General features: G+C 42.5%; 1 long non-coding RNA gene across 1 annotated transcript; it reads right to left on the reverse strand.

Annotated features, from left to right (window-relative positions):
• Positions 1-1,987: 1,987 nt before the first annotated feature.
• On the reverse strand, positions 1,988-17,671 carry LOC147355314 (uncharacterized). Its single transcript, XR_015143981.1, has 2 exons — positions 17,468-17,671; positions 1,988-2,910 (listed from the first exon to the last, which is right to left on the reverse strand). It is a non-coding gene; the product is annotated as an uncharacterized LOC147355314 (long non-coding RNA).
• Between the last annotated feature and the right edge of the window lie 1,231 nt (positions 17,672-18,902).

The following is an 18,902-nucleotide window of genomic DNA, read 5'->3' on the forward strand; positions in this document are numbered from 1 at the left end:
CGGAAAGTTAGCCAGGATATCCTGGAGTACACAAACCAATACAGACAGCACACACGACACACACAAGGAGACTCATCCAAGTCTAAAGACAAACAAGCAGGTGCCAGTCTCTCTCCTTTCGCTGCAAGCCCTGGCCTGTGTCACAAAGTGGGAAGTGGGTCGGGGAAGAATTCACACACACGCAGCCAGACATCAGATGTGTCTAATTAGCTGCCTAAGAGCCGGAAAGTGATATTTGGAGGATGCTGCAGGGAGTAAGCCAATACACATTTAAACAGAAGCCTTTGGAGGGGATGTCTGGAGACAGATAAAAGACTGAGCTGTCATCACTGGTCTTAATTGGCAGATCACAGTTCTGACAAATGTGCTGAAGATAACCATTCAGTGCACCGGTCCTGTGGGGGGTGGGGAGGGTGACTTCATTAACTATGGATCCCAAGATTCTCTCGACAATGGACCACTTTCAATCAGAAAGATGATTGCTCCTCCTTGGTTACTGGCCTCCTTCTCTTGTAACTTTCTGCCACTCTATTTAAAAAAAAAAACAAACTTGGATTGATTTCCATCTTGACAGCTGTCTTTGGAGTTCTCTTTTTAGGCTGACCCTTTTTCGCAGAAAAAGAGGTTTCTCTTTTCATTTCTACCCTTTCAATGTGATCTGCTTAAAGTACTGTGTTGCTTCATCCAAGGTGAGCTCAGAAACAAAACCATCCCTCCACTTTTGGGCCATTGTGGAGTATTTTCAAATTTTCAAGGATCCAGTCCCCATCTACACTGGGGTAAAGAGTTATTTATCCAAACTTTCCAGTCCCCATCAATCAATGAGGGCAAATTACTGCTATATTCACTTTAAAAGGAATCAAAATAAAAGTCCAGAATGCCCATGTTATTATGTCTGAATTTCCACTCAGTGTTTATTACCTGATCAATATTAACTCAAACTAAGGAAATTTAAGACACTCCCCCCAAGAAATCTTGCCCCAAAAAGGAAAAAATAAATTCAGGTCCTAGTAGAAAAAAATATATATGGATTTTACAGAGAAAGATAAATCATGTGGAGTTAAGAGTTACTTATTTTAGCTAAATACTTTTCCAGAATTCTCTCTCAGAAGGCAAGAGAACAGATTAAATAAGAAAGAATATGTACCATAAATCAGAGTAATTACATTATTTCACTACCTTGTTGGCTTAGTTTTCTCCTGACGAGATGTTTAAATTAAGAGGAGATGCTTTTTCACATTTAAAACATTTTATAATACACTCAGCCACTTCTAAATCATAGTAAAATGTATATCATTCTATAAAGAATGATAGCAACTCAGGTTGAATTCTAAGCTCAACGGGCAGTCAGCAGTTCAGACCATTAGGACATAAATTATCGTTTGTGTGTGGATGAAGAGAAATCAGTTCTGGTGGAGAAGATAGTAAATCTGAATTAGAATAATGGCTTCTTGAGTCTGATTATAAGCAGGAGTCTCTTCTGAAATATACTCATCTTTCCACATATGGTAAGTTCCCCTCTACCAACAAGTATAAATTTGGGTGAAGAGGAAGATTAAACTTTATTACGTTCCAGATGAATCATTTCCAAGTCCTAAAACAGTGCATGTAATTAGATTGAATTCTCAGATATTTTCTAATCAACTTGGGGATATTTGTGAGAAAAATCAAGCTTTAAACAGCAGGGGATGCTAAGAAGTAGGTTTCAACTGGCATCCGGACCTGTCCATTAAGCTCTCAATTTTTATAACTATTTTCAAACATTATTCCTTTTGTTTTCTTGTTGTTAGAAAGCTAAATAGGCTCATATTATCATATTTTAAAATTCCATTTTTATTACCACTCTCTCCAAATCTTAACTCAAATGGATTGCCGTTGACATACAAGACAGGCAGATACATGACATTTTTACATTATCAGTCTAAAACCCATAGTTCCATCCATTTGCCGCAATTTTATACTCAAGATTCATGAAAGCAGTATTGGATAAAGTTTAATTAATGATTATTTATTAAATTAATTAATGCAAATGACATCACAATGCTTTGTAGACCTTTACCTCCAACCATCTGGTTGGCACCAAAAAAAAAAAAAATGAATTTCTTTTCTTTTCATTATCACAAAGGAATATACTTGGAGAATTAAGATTATTTCTTCAGTTTTTCTTCTTGGTCCAACATCTATTTTAAAAATATGGACTTTTGGCAGTTGGAACCAATTAAAAGAACTAATGTTTAACAGACATAGAAAACAAACTTATAGTTAACAAAGGGGGAAGGGGGGAGAGGGATAAATTGGGAGTTTGGGATTAACAGATACACACTACTACATATAAAATAGATTTTTTTAAAAAGACCTGCTGTATAGCACATGGAGCTATACTCAGTAGCTTGTAATAACCTATAATGGAAAAGAATATGGAAAACAATAGATATATACATGTGTATGACAGAATCACTTTGCTGTATATCTGAAACTAACACTGTAAGTCAACTATACTTAAAAACAAAGAATTCACATTTATTAATTGTAAGCTATGGATCAAATACTGTGCTGGGTATTCTATATACTTATTTAATGAACCTTTCCTCCGTACATATTAGATAGGTATGGAAGACATCTCTAAGCTTCCTTATGCACCTCTATCCTTTGGCTTACAACACGGTGATGGACTGCATCCTTATCCTCAGTCTCCATACCTGGAACTTCCCTGGTGATCCAGCGGCTAAGACTCCACACACCCAATGCAGGGGGCCCAGGTTTGATCCCTGGTTGGGGAAACAAGATCCCATGTGCAGTAACTAAAATGAACCTGCATGCTACAAGAACGACTGAAGATACCACATTATGCGACGTAAGATCCCGCACGCTGCAATGGAGATCCAAGATACCATGTGCCGCAACTAAGACCTAGGGCAGCCAAATAAATAAATGAATATTAAAAATTAAATTAAAAAAATGATCGAATAAGATATTTCTGAAAGAAAAGGCTAAATCTGAACTTTAATTATCTAGAAAGACAGTCTGCTGTGACTTATTCATTCCATGTTGCTAGAGGGAGTTGTTTTATGATTAACTCTCTTTTCCATTAAAACAAAAGTATTAGTTTGTGGAGGGATCATTAAGCTAGTCGTTTAATATGTTTGATGCACATAACAAATAAATGTGTTAGGTTCTATTCCCTTCAGTTAATCCATGAAAATATTACATTTGCTTAAGTTAATTAAGCTTGTTTAATTTTTGCTGCATTTTAATGAGTTCATTTATAAGAAAATAAACTTAAGAGGACAGTGTATATTTCCCGGATCAAAATAAGAAAAACAAAAGGGTTCCAAATTAGAATCCACAGACAACATTCAGAAAATTCTGTTTAAATTCAGCATCTTTTTATTTTTTAAGTGCCTGGTATTTCAACTGATTCCAAGGACTGTTGTTCGGTTGTTTTGTCCAACTCTTTGAGACCCCATGGACTGCAGCACAGAAGGCTTCCCTGTCCTTCAGTGTCTCCCAGAGTTCACTCAAACTCATGTCCATTGAGTCAGTGAAGCTATCTTACCATCTTATCCTCTGCTGCCTGCTTCTCCTTTTGCCCTCAATCTTTCCCAGCATCAGGGTCTTTTCCAGAGTTGGCTGTTCACATCAGATAGCCAAAGTAGGGTCCAGATTAGTGATTCACATGTCATATCTTCCAAAGCCATGAAATGCTGCTTCAAGTCACCACAGCCTATTCCTCCTTTTCCACTTTCAATAATGATTTATCAGCCTTTGGGTAGGAAAAACTATTCTAGGTGTTTCCTAATGCCCTTCTTCTCATGAAAGAGAGGAGGATCATAATCCCATGAAACCTAGATGCCTCCTGCCAGTGTCTACTAGGCTGTTGTTTAATCTCAGCTCAGCAGAGATCAAGACGATAGTAAAACTCCCTGATGGCATGTAATAATGCAATAAGCTCTACCTATGCTGCTGAGTCTGCTAAGTCGCTTCAGTTGCGTCCGACTCTGTGCGACCCCATAGACGGCAGCCCATCAGGCTCCGCCGTCTCTGGGATTCTCCAGGCAAGAACACTGGAGTGGGTTGCCATTTCGTTCTCCAATGCATGAAAGTGAAAAGTGAAAGGGAAGTCGCTCAGTCGTGTTTGACTCTTAGCGACTCCGTGGACTGAAGCCCACCAGGCTCCTCTGTCCATGGGATTTTCCAGGCAAGAGTACTGGAGTGGGTGCCATTGCCTTCTCTGAAGGTCTACCTATAATGCGTAGCATATCAGAAGGGCTTTATTTTTACAAAGCTCAAGCAGATCTTTGTCCATGAGTGTGTGTGTGCTCAGTCATGTCAGACTCTTTGTGACCCCATGGACTGTAGCCCACAAAACTCCTCTGTCCATGGAATTTTCCAGGAAAAGATACTGGAGTGGGTTGCCATTTCCTCTTCCAGGGGATTCTCCCAATCCCGGGATTGAATCGGCATCTCCTGCCTCCCCTTCATTGGCAGACGGATTGTTTACCACTGTGCTACCTGAGATGGAAGCCTAAAACAGTGATCCAAATTGTTTTCCAGCTCATTCTCCAACTGTGAATAGAGCAAGAAGAGATAAAAATTGCCTCTGCATTTATCCGCCTGACTCAGCCACTGGCCAGTCCCTACAGCTCAACCTCAGCCACGAGGCATGGTTGATTGTGATACTGTTGATTTGTTTAATCCGCAAGTATGTACTGAGCACCAACTATATGCAAGACACTTATCTAGGGTGATCCTTCAGAGAGGATGACTTCAATGATCAGGAAGTTTTTTTGTTTGTTTTTTTAGAGTGAAACAGATAACAATCAAATAAATATACAGCAGGTCAAATGGTAATTAATGCCAAAAAAAAAAAAAAAGGCAAAATAAAGCAGGATAAGGGAACAGAGAGTGAAAACAAGTTGATTTTTCTTAAATTTATTTTTCTGAAGTGCAATTGATTTACAATGTTGTGTTAGTTTCTGCTATACAGCAAAGCTATCAGGTTTTACATTTTTTTTTCATATTCTTTTCCACTATGGTTTATCACAAGATACTGAATATAGTTCACTGTGCTATACAGTAGGATCTTGCCGTTAATCCATTCTCTATATAACTGTTTGCATCTGCTAACCCTAAAATCTCAGTCCTTCCCTCCCTCAAAACAACCATAAGTCTGTTCTCTATGTCTGTGAGTTTGTTTCTGTTTCATAGACAAGGTCATTTGTGTTGTATTTTAGATTCTACATATAAGTTTATTATACAGTATTTGTCTTTCTCTTACCGAAATGGACTGGAATGGGTGAATTTAACTCAGATGACCATTATATCTACTACTGCAGGCAGGAATCCCTCAGAAGAAATGGAGTGCCCAACATGGTCAACAAAAGAGTCCAAAATGCAGTACTTGGATGCAATCTCAAAAATGACAGAATGATCTCTGTTTGTTTCCAAGGCAAACCATTCAATATCACGGTAATCCAAGTCTATGCCCCAACCAGTAATGCTGAAGAAGCTGAAGTTGAACGGTTCTATGAAGACCTACAAGACCTTTTAGAACTAACACCCAAAAAAGATGTCCTTTTCATTATAGGGGACTGGAATGCAAAAGTAGGAAGTCAAGAAACACCTGGAGTAACAGGCAAATTTGGCCTTGGAATACAGAATGAAGCAGGGCAAAGACTAATAGAGTTTTGCCAAGAGAACACGCTGGTCATAGCAAACACCCTCTTCCAACAACACAAGAGAAGGCTCTATACATGGACATCACCAGATGGTCAACACCGAAATCAGACTGACTATATTCTTTGCAACCAAAGATGGAGAAGCTCTATACAGTCAGCAAAAACAAGACCGGGAGCTGACTGTGGCTCAGACCATGAACTCCTTATTGCCAAATTCAGACTTAAATTGAAGAAAGTAGGGAAAACCACTAGACCATTCAGGTATGACCTAAATCAAATCCCTTATGATTATACAGTGGAAGTGAGAAATAGATTTAAGGGCCTAGATCTGATAGATAGAGTGTCTGATGAACTATGGAATGAGGTTCGTGACATTGTACAGGAGACAGGGATCAAGACCATTCCCATGGAAAAGAAATGCAAAAAAGCACAATGGCTGTCTGGGGAGGCCTTACAAATAGCTGTGAAAAGAAGAGAAGCAAAAAGCAAAGGAGAAAAGGAAAGATATAAACATCTGAATGGAGAGTTCCAAAGAATAGCAAGAAGAGATAAGAAAGACTTCTTCAGCGATCAATGCAAAGAAATAGAGGAAAACAACAGAATGGGAAAGACTAGGGATCTCTTCAAGAAAATCAGAGATACCAAAGGAATATTTCATGCAAAGATGGGCTTGATAAAGGACAGAAATGGTATGGACCTAACAGAAGCAGAAGATATTAAGAAGAGGTGGCAAGAATACACAGAACTGTACAAAAAAGATCTTCACGACCCAGATAATCATGATGGTCTGATCACTGACCTAGAGCCAGACATCCTGGAATGTGAAGTCAAGTGGGCATTAGAAAGCATCAGTACGAACAAAACTAGTGGAGGTGATGGAATTCCAGTTGAGCTGTTTGAAATCCTGAAAGATGATGCTGTGAAAGTGCTGCACTCAATATGCCAGCAAATTTGGAAAATTCAGCAGTGGCCACAGGACTGGAAAAGGTCAGTTTGCATTCCAATCCCAAAGAAAGGCAATGCCAAAGAATGCTCCAACTACTGCACAATTGTACTCATCTCACACGCTAGTAAAGTAATGCTCAAAATTCTCCAAGCCAGGCTTCAGCAATATGTGAACTGTGAACTTCCTGATGTTCAAGCTGGTTTTAGAAAACGCAGAGGAAGCAGAGATCAAATTGCCAACATCTGCTGGATCATGGAAAAAGCAAGAGAGTTCCAGAAAAGCATCTATTTCTGCTTTATTGACTATGCCAAAGCCTTTGACTGTGTGGATCACAATAAACTGTGGAAAATTCTGAAAGAGATGGGAACACCAGATCACCTGACCTGCCTCTTGAGAAATTTGTATGCAGGTCAGGAAGTAACAGTTAGAACTGGACATGGAACAACAGACTGGTTCCAAATAGGAAAAGGAGTTCATCAAGGCTGTATATTATCACCCTGCTTATTTAACTTATATGCAGAGTACATCATGAGACATGCTGGGCTGGAAGAAACACAAGCTGGAATCAAGATTGCCAGGAGAAATATCAATAACCTCAGATATGCAGATGACACCACCCTTATGGCAGAAAGTGAAGAGGAACTAAAAAGCCTCTTGATGAAAGTGAAAGTGGAGAGTGAAAAAGGTGGCTTAAAACTCAACATTCAGAAAACGAAGATCATGGCATCCGGTCCCATCACTTCATGGGAAATAGATGGGGAAACAGTGGAAACAGTGTCAGACTTTATTTTTTTGGGCTCCGAAATCACTGAAGATGGTGACTGCAGCCATGAAATTAAAAGACGCTTACTCCTTGGAAGGAAAGTTATGACCAACCTAGAGAGCATATTCAAAAGCAGAGACATTACTTTGCCAACAAAGGTTCTTCTAGTCAAAGCTATGGTTTTTCCTGTGGTCATGTATGGATGTGAGAGTTGGACTGTGAAGAAGGCTGAGTGCCGAAGAATTGATGCTTTTGAACTGTGGTGTTGGAGAAGACTCTTGAGAGTCCCTTGGACTGCAAGGAGATCCAACCAGTCCATTCTGAAGGAGATCAGCCCTTGGATTTCTTTGGAAGGAATGATGCTAAAGCTGAAACTCCAGTACTTTGGCCACCTCACGCGAAGAGTTGACTTATTGGAAAAGACTCTGATACTGGGAGGGATTGGGGGCAGGAGGAGAAGGGGACGACAGAGGATGAGATGGCTGGGTGGCATCACTGACTCGATGGACATGAGTCTGAGTGAGCTCCGGGAGTTGGTGATGGACAGGGAGGCCTGGCGTGCTGCGATTCATGGGGTCGCAAAGAGTCAGACACGACTGAGCAACTGATCTGATCTGATCTGATCTGACTTACTTCACTTAGTATGATAATCTCAAGGTCCATCCATGTTGCTGCAAATGGCATGATTCCATTGTTTTTTATGACTAAGAGTTATTATTTTCAATTGGGTATTTCAGGAGAGCTTTAACTGAAAAGGTGACAACCAAGGATGAGTACGATGAGAACTGATAATAACCGTAGGGGTCCTTTGTCGGTGTTATATTCACCACATGGCATGCATCAACAAACTTACAATCCTGCAAAGTAGATTCTGTTATTACCTCCTGTTTTAAGGCAAATGCAAAAGTTGCATTGTCTTCTGCACAAGGTCACCTCCATTAGTAACTGGTTGTCGTGTTGCCGAAGCATTTTATTTTTGAATCATGGATTAAAAGGAGCAGCACATTTACTGGGCTCCAGGATATGAAGTGATGGCAACCTGACTCTGACTTTCTTGTTGATTGTTCTGGAGTGGGCTGAGTTGAACTGGCCATCATCACTGATTGATATATTTCTAGATAGCAGGTGGACCCATCATAGCATCATGCATTCCTTCATAGAGGCAATGACTTATCTGATCAACATGTGAAATATGTACTAGCTGCCTTACTCTAAGTATCTTTATCAATGTCGATTTTATCAATACTGCCTAGAAGTGCTGGGGCATTATGCCATCATACGTTACTGACCAGGGTTCTTGGCCTTCCCCAATCAATAGGAATTGACTAGAGGCCAGACAGAAATTCAGCCAAAGCTTTACTGGGAGTCCCTGCTACACAGGGGGAGCCAGAACAAGTAACAGGTTCCATTGCTTGCTCACTCCCTGAGGGTGGACTAGCTTGTTCCTTACACTGGGTGAGGGTAGGGGTGTGTCCAGAGGAGAGCGTGGCAACCCATTCCAGTATTCTTGTCTGGAAAATCCCCATGGACAGAGAAGCCTGGCAGGCTGCAGTCCATGGGGTTGCAAAGAGTCGGACACGACTGAGCAACTAAGCACTGAACAGCACAGGGGTATGCCCATGGGTCTGGCCAGAGGGATGGCTTAGGTGGTTTGCCGTCCCCTTAGGTGGTGTTGAGGACAGGGGGCATGCTCTCTACCATGCTTTTGCTCCAGGCTCTTCAAAATAGCAGTAGTGTTTTTGGTTTTGGGGGGGTAGGGTTTGGTCTCTTTGTATATTTCATCCATAATTTCCCCCAACTGCACATCCACACAGTTATTTTTAGTCTCATACCGTTTCTTTGTATTTTGTTGCTGGAGGAAAAGAGTGTCCAGCTACAAGCAAAAGGTCCCAGGTCCCAGCCTATCACAACCCCTTGCTGTAAATACTAGATGAATGACCATTTTAAATCTGACATACTTCCTGGGCAATTGCTGGTAACTGGGAAGGAATCAGGATACATGGATGTGTAAGGTTTGAGCAGCAGTGTTTTCTTCTTCCTCTATGCTTTAGAGAGTGCTTGCTTAGTCGCTCAGTCCTATCCTACTCTTTGCGACCCTTTGGATTGTAGCCTACCAGGCTCCTCTGTCCATGGAATTTGGGGGGCACAAATACTGGAGTATTTCCTCCTCCAGGGGATCTTCCCAACTAGGGATGGAACACCTGTCTCCCATGTCTCCTGCATTGTAGGCAGATTCTTTACCTCTATGCTTTAGTGTCTGGTGGCTAATCACATTAGAAAACTGGCTGGGAAAGAGGTATGTGTTAGATTGGGAATGGTGAAAACAAATTGCAGAAATCTAGGAAGGAGTCATAAGCAATTTAATTAATTAGACCCATTCAATTCATTAGGAAATTGTCTGAATGAAAGCTTAACCTAGATAAGGACAATTAAACCCAACCCATGACAATGAAGAAAACAGGATGCTAAAGGAGGAACACAGTTCTGAAATTTCTATAAGAGGAGAAATGGCTGAAATATATAATTGAAGATATTTTAAGACATCAATAAGTTTCTATCTCAAGGCTCCCTGTGCCATTCTGTCTGCCTGGAATGTTCCCACTCCAAATTTTCCATTCCTCACTTCCCTGGTGGCTCAGTGGTAAAGAATCCATGCGCAATGCAGGAGACTTGGATTCGATCCCTGGGTTGGAAAGATCCCCTGGAGAAGGAAATGGCAACCCACTCCAGTATTCTTGCCTGGGAAATCCCATAGACAGAGAAGGGGGGTCCATGGGGTCGCAAAAGAGTCAGACACAACTTGAGCGACTAAACGACTTATAATTCAAATTGCCACTCAAATGTTACCACTCTCAGAGGTACTTTCCCGATCCCTCCTCCCAAAGTCACAACTCCCACCTCAATTATATCTTCTGATTGTATTTGCATCAAATTAACCTTTGCTTAATTATTCATTTATTCATTCACCTATGTGCTTTTTGTCTTTGCTGCTAGAATGTAAGCTCCAAGAAATTAAGAATCTAGTCTACCCACATGGGCTGCTCTTTTCCTAATGCCTAGAAAAGCACTTGTACATAGGAGTTACCCAATAAATGAATGCCTCATTACTTTATAAGTGAACAAGTTGAAGAAAAGGAATGTTAAATATCTGTCTAAGGTCATGTTGTAATTGTTGTTGTTTAGCTGTTTGTTTAGTTGTTAAGTCATGTCTGACTCTTTGTGACCCCATGGAATATAGCTCCCCAGGTGCCCCTGTCCATGAGATTTTTCAGGCAAGAATACTAGAGTGCTTTGCCATTTCTTCTCCAGGGGATCTTCCCAACCCAGGGATCAAACCTGCATCTCCTGCATTGCAGGCAGATTTTTTACCACGGCACCACTTGGGAAATTCCATGTTATAATAGGGAAGAACAAATTTGACTCCGTAGTAGATCTATTTCTTTTACTTTACCTTTGTATTTTATTGCTTTTGCTATAAGAATGTTGCCTAGAGCCTGAAATACACAGGATCCTCAAGGCTCTGACCTTAAAGGTATAGCACTTTTCCATTCATACAGGGATAAAAAGTTGCAGAATGGAGAATAATATTACTGTTGGAGGTTTACAGGAGCATCATCACCTGACCTACATAGACAACTGCAAGAACAAAGGATTCCTACACCAAGAAGTTGCAGCAACCAACCATGCCCCTCCTTTATCCTGCCTTTAAAATGCTTTGCTAAAACCCTTCAGGGAATTTGGGGTTTGGGGGGCATAGAACTACCACTTGTCTCTTTGCATGGCCCTACAATAATATTTCTCTGCTCCAAACTCCAATGTTTTGGTAGTATTTGGTAACACTGTTGATACCCTGAAGCAGAGTTCGGTCTCAAATGTTAAGACCCTTAACTATTGGTGGATTCAGCTTTCCAGACTCCTGGTGAAAAAATTCCTAATACATGGATGTTTCATGGTGGATATTAAACTGAACACTGATGCCTTGGAGATACGTGATTTGTTGTTGTTGTTGTTGTTGCTTTCTTTTGTTTGCACAATCAAGTCTTGTCACCCAGGAAAGTTGAGCATGGAAACTTTTCTGAAACACACACATTTCACCTCCAGAAGGAAATCAGATGTTTTTCTTCCACAGATGACATGAGCAATTTAGAAAATAATTTGCAGCATGAAGGCATTTCACAGTAATGCCAATAAGATTGAACAAATCTCATTAATATAAGATATACTTACTTGGAAATTACCCCAATTCTATTTCACAATGAAACTATTGTAATTAAGTCACAGTGTGTCTCTGTTATTTAGGAAAATAAGCAATTACACTCTGCATCCTTGAGACCTACTGCTAATTGGGTTTCATTGAGCTTATACTTCTGCAGTGCTGTCTGGAACTAAATCTGATCATCTGATGTCCAGGACCCAGCTCAGGGCAATGGACTGCCTCATACAAAAGCTTTGTTAGTGCCTCAGCAACCCTGCCTGATCAACTGAAGATCACACAGCAAGCTGACTGCTGGCCTAGACTCACAGTGTCTTTGATTATGAAACACACAAGGATATTCATTCAGCAGACAGTGACTGAGGACATTCCAGGCCTGTGAGAAACATGGGCCATACTGTGGAGCTTGCTACATAAGCAAATTACAAAGAGCTGAAAAATATCTATTTCTGCTTATTGACTATGCCAAAGCCTTTGACTGTGTAGATCACAATCAACTGTGGAAAATTCTGAAAGAGATGGGAACACCAGACCACCTGACCTGCCTCTTGAGAAATTTGTATGCAGGTCAGGAAGCAACAGTTAGAACTGGACATGGAACAACAGACTGGTTCCAAATAGGAAAAGGAGTATGTCAAGGCTGTATATTGTCACCCTGCTTATTTAACTTATATGCAGAGTACATCATGAGACATGCTGGGCTGGAAGAAGCACAAGCTGCAATCAAGATTGCCAGGAGAACTATCAATAACCTCAGATATGCAGATGACACCACCCTTATGGCAGAAAGTGAAGAGGAACTAAAAAGCCTCTTGATGAAGGTGAAAGAGGAGAGTGAAAAAGTTGGCTTAAAACTCAACATTCAGAAAACGAAGATCATGGCATCTGGTCCCATCACTTCATGGGAAATAGATGGGGAAACAGTGGAAACAGTGTCAGACTTTATTTTTTTGGGCTCCGAAATCACTGCAAATGGTGACTGCAGCCATGAAATTAAAAGACGCTTACCCCTTGAAAGAAAAGTTATGACCAACCTAGATAGCATATTCAAAAGCAGAGACATTACTCTGCCAACAAAGGTTCGTCTAGTCAAGGCTATGGTTTTTCCTGTGGTCATGTATGGATGTGAGAGTTGGACTGTGAAGAAGGCTGAGTGCCGAAGAATTGATGCCTTTGAACTGTGGTGTTGGAGAAGACTCTTGAGAGTCCCTTGGTCTGCAAGGAGATCCAACCAGTCCATTCTGAAGGAGATCAGCCCTGGGATGTCTTTGGAAGGAATGATGGATGCTAAAGCTGAAACTCCAGTACTTTGGCCACCTCATGCGAAGAGTTGACTCATTGGAAAAGACTCTGATGCTGGGAGGGATTGGGGGCAAGAGGAGAAGGGGACGACAGAGAATGAGATGGCTGTATGGCATCACTGACTCGATGGATGTGAGTCTGAGTGAACTCCGGGAGTTGGTGATGGACGGGGAGGCCTGGCGTGCTGAGATTCATGGGGTCTCAAAGAGTTGGACACGACTGAGCGACTGAACTGAACTGAACTCAGAGAGTTAACTTAGGCAGGGAGTCTAGGGCACTTAAAGGAGGAGGTGAACATTCTAGCTCATGCTTTCCTTAAGCCTTGTGCAACAATGTATCTTACCTGAAAACTGGCTTTTCTTTAGGTCCAGAGCTGATAATTACACAGCCAGTGTCTTGCTCATGGAAATGCTTTTCTTGGGCTATATGTTACTGATTAAAATTGTAACAAATCTTGTCTGGGAACCTGTTTCTCAGGACTTGTACCCCTGATTGCACAGCAATAGTATATCTTGCCCAGAGACATTGCCCAGACATTGCCTGGAACCCATTCTCCCTGGCTAATCTTGTGCTGAAGTTATCTCAGGAAGTATGCCTTGGGAAATGGTCAGGTGAAACTCTTACAACCTTGAGGTATTGTTTTTACCTATTCTCAGCAGCCAGTTCAGAAGCATATAATGCCCTGCTTAAGCTAGTGAGGGTGGGTAATCTTTCTGCCCCTTTCTGATGTCTATGTCAGAAGCTTTCTCTGTCCCTTTACACTTTAAGAACACTTTGCTATACAATCTGAGTAACAGATCCATCTTTGGTCCTAGAGTTAAATTTTCTCCTTCAGAGACCGTGAAGACCAGCACTGTTCACTCTATGCATAAGCTATCAGAACCTTCAAATCAATTTAAAGATGCACCAGTATCACAAAATAGGTTATTTGAGGGCTGAAAAGAAGAATTTCACTCCAGTATTCAAGGCATGCTTGCCCTTTGTGTGCCCTATCTGTAATTACTGAAAAAGAAAAGTTTTGATTTATTCTGAGTATGTACTAACCTGGTTGAATGAAAACTTAGAGCTTCTGGGGTCTCACCTTTCCCCTACAAGGAAATACAAGAAAACCCTCAGAACGCCGAACAAAAGAAGATCCTAGTATTATCTCAACGCTTTGATCCGTGTGAATTTATTATGTGAGTTAACGAATTGCCCCTGTGCATTAAGCCAGTTTCAACTGAGTTTCTCTCATTTGCAGTCTTAAATAATATATTAATAAAGCTAGAGAATAATGTAAGGTATGCATAAATTGTTTCTAAAATATGTTGTATGTGGAGTAAAGGATAAAGTGTTGAAGAGAAGGTAGAGATCAATGTGGGTGTATCAGTTAGCTGTGGCTAAATAACAAATAACTCTAGCAATCTGACATAAATAAGCATCTAAGATCATGCTCCCTGGTCTTCATATTAGCTATAGCAGCTCTTCAGACTACAGATCTGTGCATCTGTGGGTCAGCTAAAGAAGCACATATATGTTGACCTGGTTTTTTCACTCTTAGAAATACTCAGGTGTATCCAAGGTAACAGGGACAACAATATTCATGTAAAGAACAACCCCACTGCCAAGCTCTCTGGATGTATCTAGTCCCCAAACAAGGAGCCTGTTAGTGTGACTCTCATTTCCTTTGGCTTGACATTAGCTGTTAGAACACTTTCAAATGTGCTCCTTTTTCTAATCTCTTCTGTCCTTCTTTATAATCACGTGATTTTCAAATTCATTTATTCACAGGGCCTCACAATGAGCATTCATTACAATACTATTTAAAAATCAAGACTTTTTCTGCCTTTCTAACCCAATGCACTGGGTTTTTGCACTGAAAAGCTTTTAAAATTCTTATCACAGTATTGCAGGCAGTTTGTAAGTTATATTCTATTAAAACGATTCCACCTAAGGTTGTCACAATTCAGAGATTACAGCTTCTGCAGGATGTTTTTTTAGGAATATATTCATATACTCACTTTGTCAGACACATCCCATGAGTCTGCATTTAACATTTCATCTGATAGCATAATTCAACAAAAAGGATAAAATAAGCAATATTTATTAATATTATGGAATAGATATTATGGGAATATTAGATAGGCACACATTGGCATCCCAAAGCAAACACGTTTCTGTGTTTCTAGCAGCACAAGCAAGGCCAACAAGGTAAAGGGGAGGAAGAGTGTTGAGGGGAAGAGGCATAAAATGTGAAAACCTGGACTTGCCTGGTGGTCCAGTGGTTAAGAATCCATCTGCCAGTGCAGAAGATGCAGGTTTGATTCCCTGGTCCGGGAAGATCTCACATACCACAGTACAACTAAGCCAGTGCTCCCCAACTACTGGGCCCACACTCTGGAGCCTGCGAGCCACAACTACTGAGCCCACACAGCACAACTACCAAAGCCTGCACACGCTAGGGCTTGTGCTCTGCAGCAAGAGAAGCCATGGCAGTGAAAAGCCAGGCCTAGAAAGGAGCCCTCACTCGCCGCATCTAGAGAAAGCCCTCTTGCAGCAACAAAGACCCAGGGCAATCAAAAATAGATAAGTAAATAAAAATTTTAAATATATATAGTTTAAAAAAATGTGAGCCCGTCTCCTAATTATATAACTCTGGTTATATATTTACTTTTTCTCATGCAATCTTTTTTATCTCTTCTAAAAGGAATGCAAAATTCATTCTCACAGAAGTAATAAACACCATCTGAGTTGTTCTCTGAGTTTGAAAACATTACTACTTGATAAAATAGTGTAAGAAATACATGCCCTATGATACAGATATCCACAGATATTATAGTTTTTATCCAGACAGAATTTTTTGAGGGTGTAGAGTTGGAAAATCACATTTGGACTTCTCAGGCCCAATATCTGGATCGGTAAGACCACAGTGGCCACCTGGCCACCTCTTGCAAGTATCTTGGTTCGTCCCCAGTACCTTCCCAACTAGAACCCCTCTGCTAATTTCTAATGATTCCCTGGTGACTCGTCAGTAAAGAATCCACCTGGTCAATGCAGAAGCAAGGATTTGATCCCTGGGTTGGGAAGATCCCCTGGAGAAGGAAATGGCAACCCATTCCGGCATTCTTGCCTGGGAAATCCCATGGACAGAGGATCCTGGAGGGCTATATGGTGTCGCAAATAGCTGGACACGACTTAGTGACTGAACTTAGCAACTGAACAACAAAAACGATCTTACTCCTTGAAAAAGATCTTCTAAAGCAGACAGACAAGACAGGAGAAGACAAGATTTGGTGGGATCAGCAAAGATACAGCCCTATGGAGCAGAAAAGGAAGCTCCAGCCAATCTCACACGCCACCATTCACTTGCCACTCACAAATCCGTTCATTAGACAAGTATTCGCCAGCACTTCTTTGTGCTTTACATCATACAGCTCAAATATTTTAAGGACTGAAGAAGAGAAAGAAAATTTCAAGACTCTTGTCACAACTACACAGCTTGGTTGTTGGAGCAGGAAAGCAGCCAGAGATTATGCATCAATGAAAATGTGCCACTGTATTCTAACACTTGATCTACAAAACAGATGAGGGACTGGATTTGGCCCCTGGCTGTAGTTTTCTGATTCCTGATCTAAGAAAAAGGAGAGTTTTGCACTTCTTACATAAAGACTCCTGAACAGAAAAGGTGGAGATGAATAAAATTTGTATACAGATGGTGAACCGTGTCCTTTGTCCCCAAAGTGGAAAGGAGGAAGTAAAACACAGAATTATAAATGAGAGTCCTGGAAACTGAGTCAGATCAACAATAGTTTACAAATGAGCACTATAGATTCTGAACTCCATTTGGTTTGAAATGCAATCTTCCTTATGGGAAACGACAACAAAAATTCTACAAGATCCACGGGGCTTATCAGAGTCTTGAAGGTGAGGCCCCTCCCACCCCGAGTCTCTCTACCCGCACCCCGCAAACTGCTTTTATCTCAATCTCAGGTGCCTCCGGGTGGTCCCATATTCCTGGCAAGGAACTAACGCTGTAACCTTGCCTTCCTCCGTAGGCCAACATCGGCTCTTGGGACCCCAGAGTTGTGGAGAAACTGGATTATCTAGGAGCGGTGGAGTGAGACCCCACAGTTGTAGGGATGGAGGTGATGAGATTTCTCTTCAACTTCCATGATGACAGGTTGACTGAACTAGGAGCAGGGCAGGGATCCCTCGTGTGAGGTGAAGTAAAGCGAGAAGTCAGGACACGCCTACCGCAGGACCGCAGTTTGACTGACCCGGGGACAGGGAGTTGAGAGACCATCCACAGAACCCTCCCCTTGACCACGTCCCCTCATCGACCCTGGGGCACCACCTTGAGATGCACGAGCAGGCAAACTGGCCCCAAAGCCCCAGGGCTCCAGAGAGGAGCCATTCATTCAGGGAGGAGGACACGCCCCTGCACCGGCGCCCCTGGGCGAACAACCAGCTCGCCAGAACCCCCGCACAAACTCCAGGTTCAGGTTCCCTCCTCCCAGAAGCACCTGGAGGCCGGATGCTTCCTGAGCCGCCAGTATCAGCGCCACAGCCGCCCGCCCTCGCCTTACCTCTGCTTCTGCTTCTCCCGCCGCCTCCCTGAACCCCAGGGCGTCACTAGCGGTCGAGTCACCGGCCGTGCTGCTTCTGCGATGTCCGCGCCCGACCCAGTCCGCCTCCCGTCGGAAGACCAATTCCCGTACACCCGGACCCCTAGAGCGGTTGCGGGTGACCCCCAGCTCCCAGGAGCCGCTAGACTTCGCGCGCTCTGGACCAGACCGCCCCAGACACGCCCAGACACGCCCAGGTCACGCTCCACCCAACCCACCCAGGCTCCGCCCCCACCCTGTCCTCCCAGGCTCCGCCCCCACTTCGCTTTGGTCCTGTCTCCAGTTCCATTCCACCAGCGACTCCCCATCCTCACCACTTTCGGACCCTACCCAACTACCGACCTCCCACCCACACTCCCCACCTCCAGTCCCCGTTCCATCTCCGGAAACGGCTGTTCGCCACCCCTGTCCCTGTCCTTTACCTCCGCCCGGCCCCGCTGCCCAGGCCCTCCGTACCCACCTGGTAGGGAGGTGAGTACCAAAGCGCAATGTGACTTAACACCCAGATTCTTCCAGGAGAAGATAACCATGCCCTGGAGGACGCCTGGGTGGATGCACTCCTCCTACTGAGAAATTTCATGTGGCCACGCCCTTTTTTCAAGCTCTGAGTCGCAGCCCTAGAGAGCTCTGCCCACATGGTAAGGTGCAGAGCCCTGTGGGGCTCCTGGGTACTGGAGCCTTTCTGTGTCGCCAATTTCTTTGATTATAGGAAATAGCCTTCATTTAGCCTCCATGACCTTGCCTGAGTGCCAATGGGCAGATTTAAGCAGTTGTTAATTAGGGAAGGGAGGGGATGCAAGACCAGGAGAAAGAGTCAAGAGCAGCCTTAGGGCAAACAAAGTCCTGTTTCCCTGTGAATGGATACACACAACAATATCTTCGAGTTTATTTTGCAGACACTGAAACCCCTTCCTGGAGAAAGAAATGCCAACCCACTCCAGTATTCTTGCCTAGAGAATCCTGTGGACAGAGGAGCCTGGTGGGCTGCCATCTATGGGGTCGCAGAGTCGGACATGACTGAAGCAACTTAGCAGCAGCAGCAGCAGCCGAAACCCGTTTCAGATGGGAGAAGCTAAGCGTTAATGATGTGCTACCCACAAGCATGTAGACCCCAGACAGTTGGTCCTGAAGGTTGATGATGCTGACTCTCACTTCGTCACCAACTCATCAAAAGAGGGTCCATGAGCTGATCACACCCTCTTTGAATAATTACTATAAAACTTGTCACTATCTTCCCCAAGTTGGGAGGCATGGATTTAACAGCATTATCCCTCTGTGTCCCCCTTCACCTGGCAAAATAATAAAACTATCCTTTTCTACTTCATCCAAAACTCTGTCTCCAAGATTTAATCCCATACCTATGTACAGAGAAGCTGAGCATTCTGCATCACAGATA

Source organism: Bos grunniens, chromosome 17 (assembly GCF_055505025.1).
Source record: "Bos grunniens cultivar Pamir isolate PY7600 chromosome 17, Bosgru_T2T1.0, whole genome shotgun sequence".
Lineage (NCBI taxonomy): Eukaryota > Metazoa > Chordata > Mammalia > Artiodactyla > Bovidae > Bos > Bos grunniens.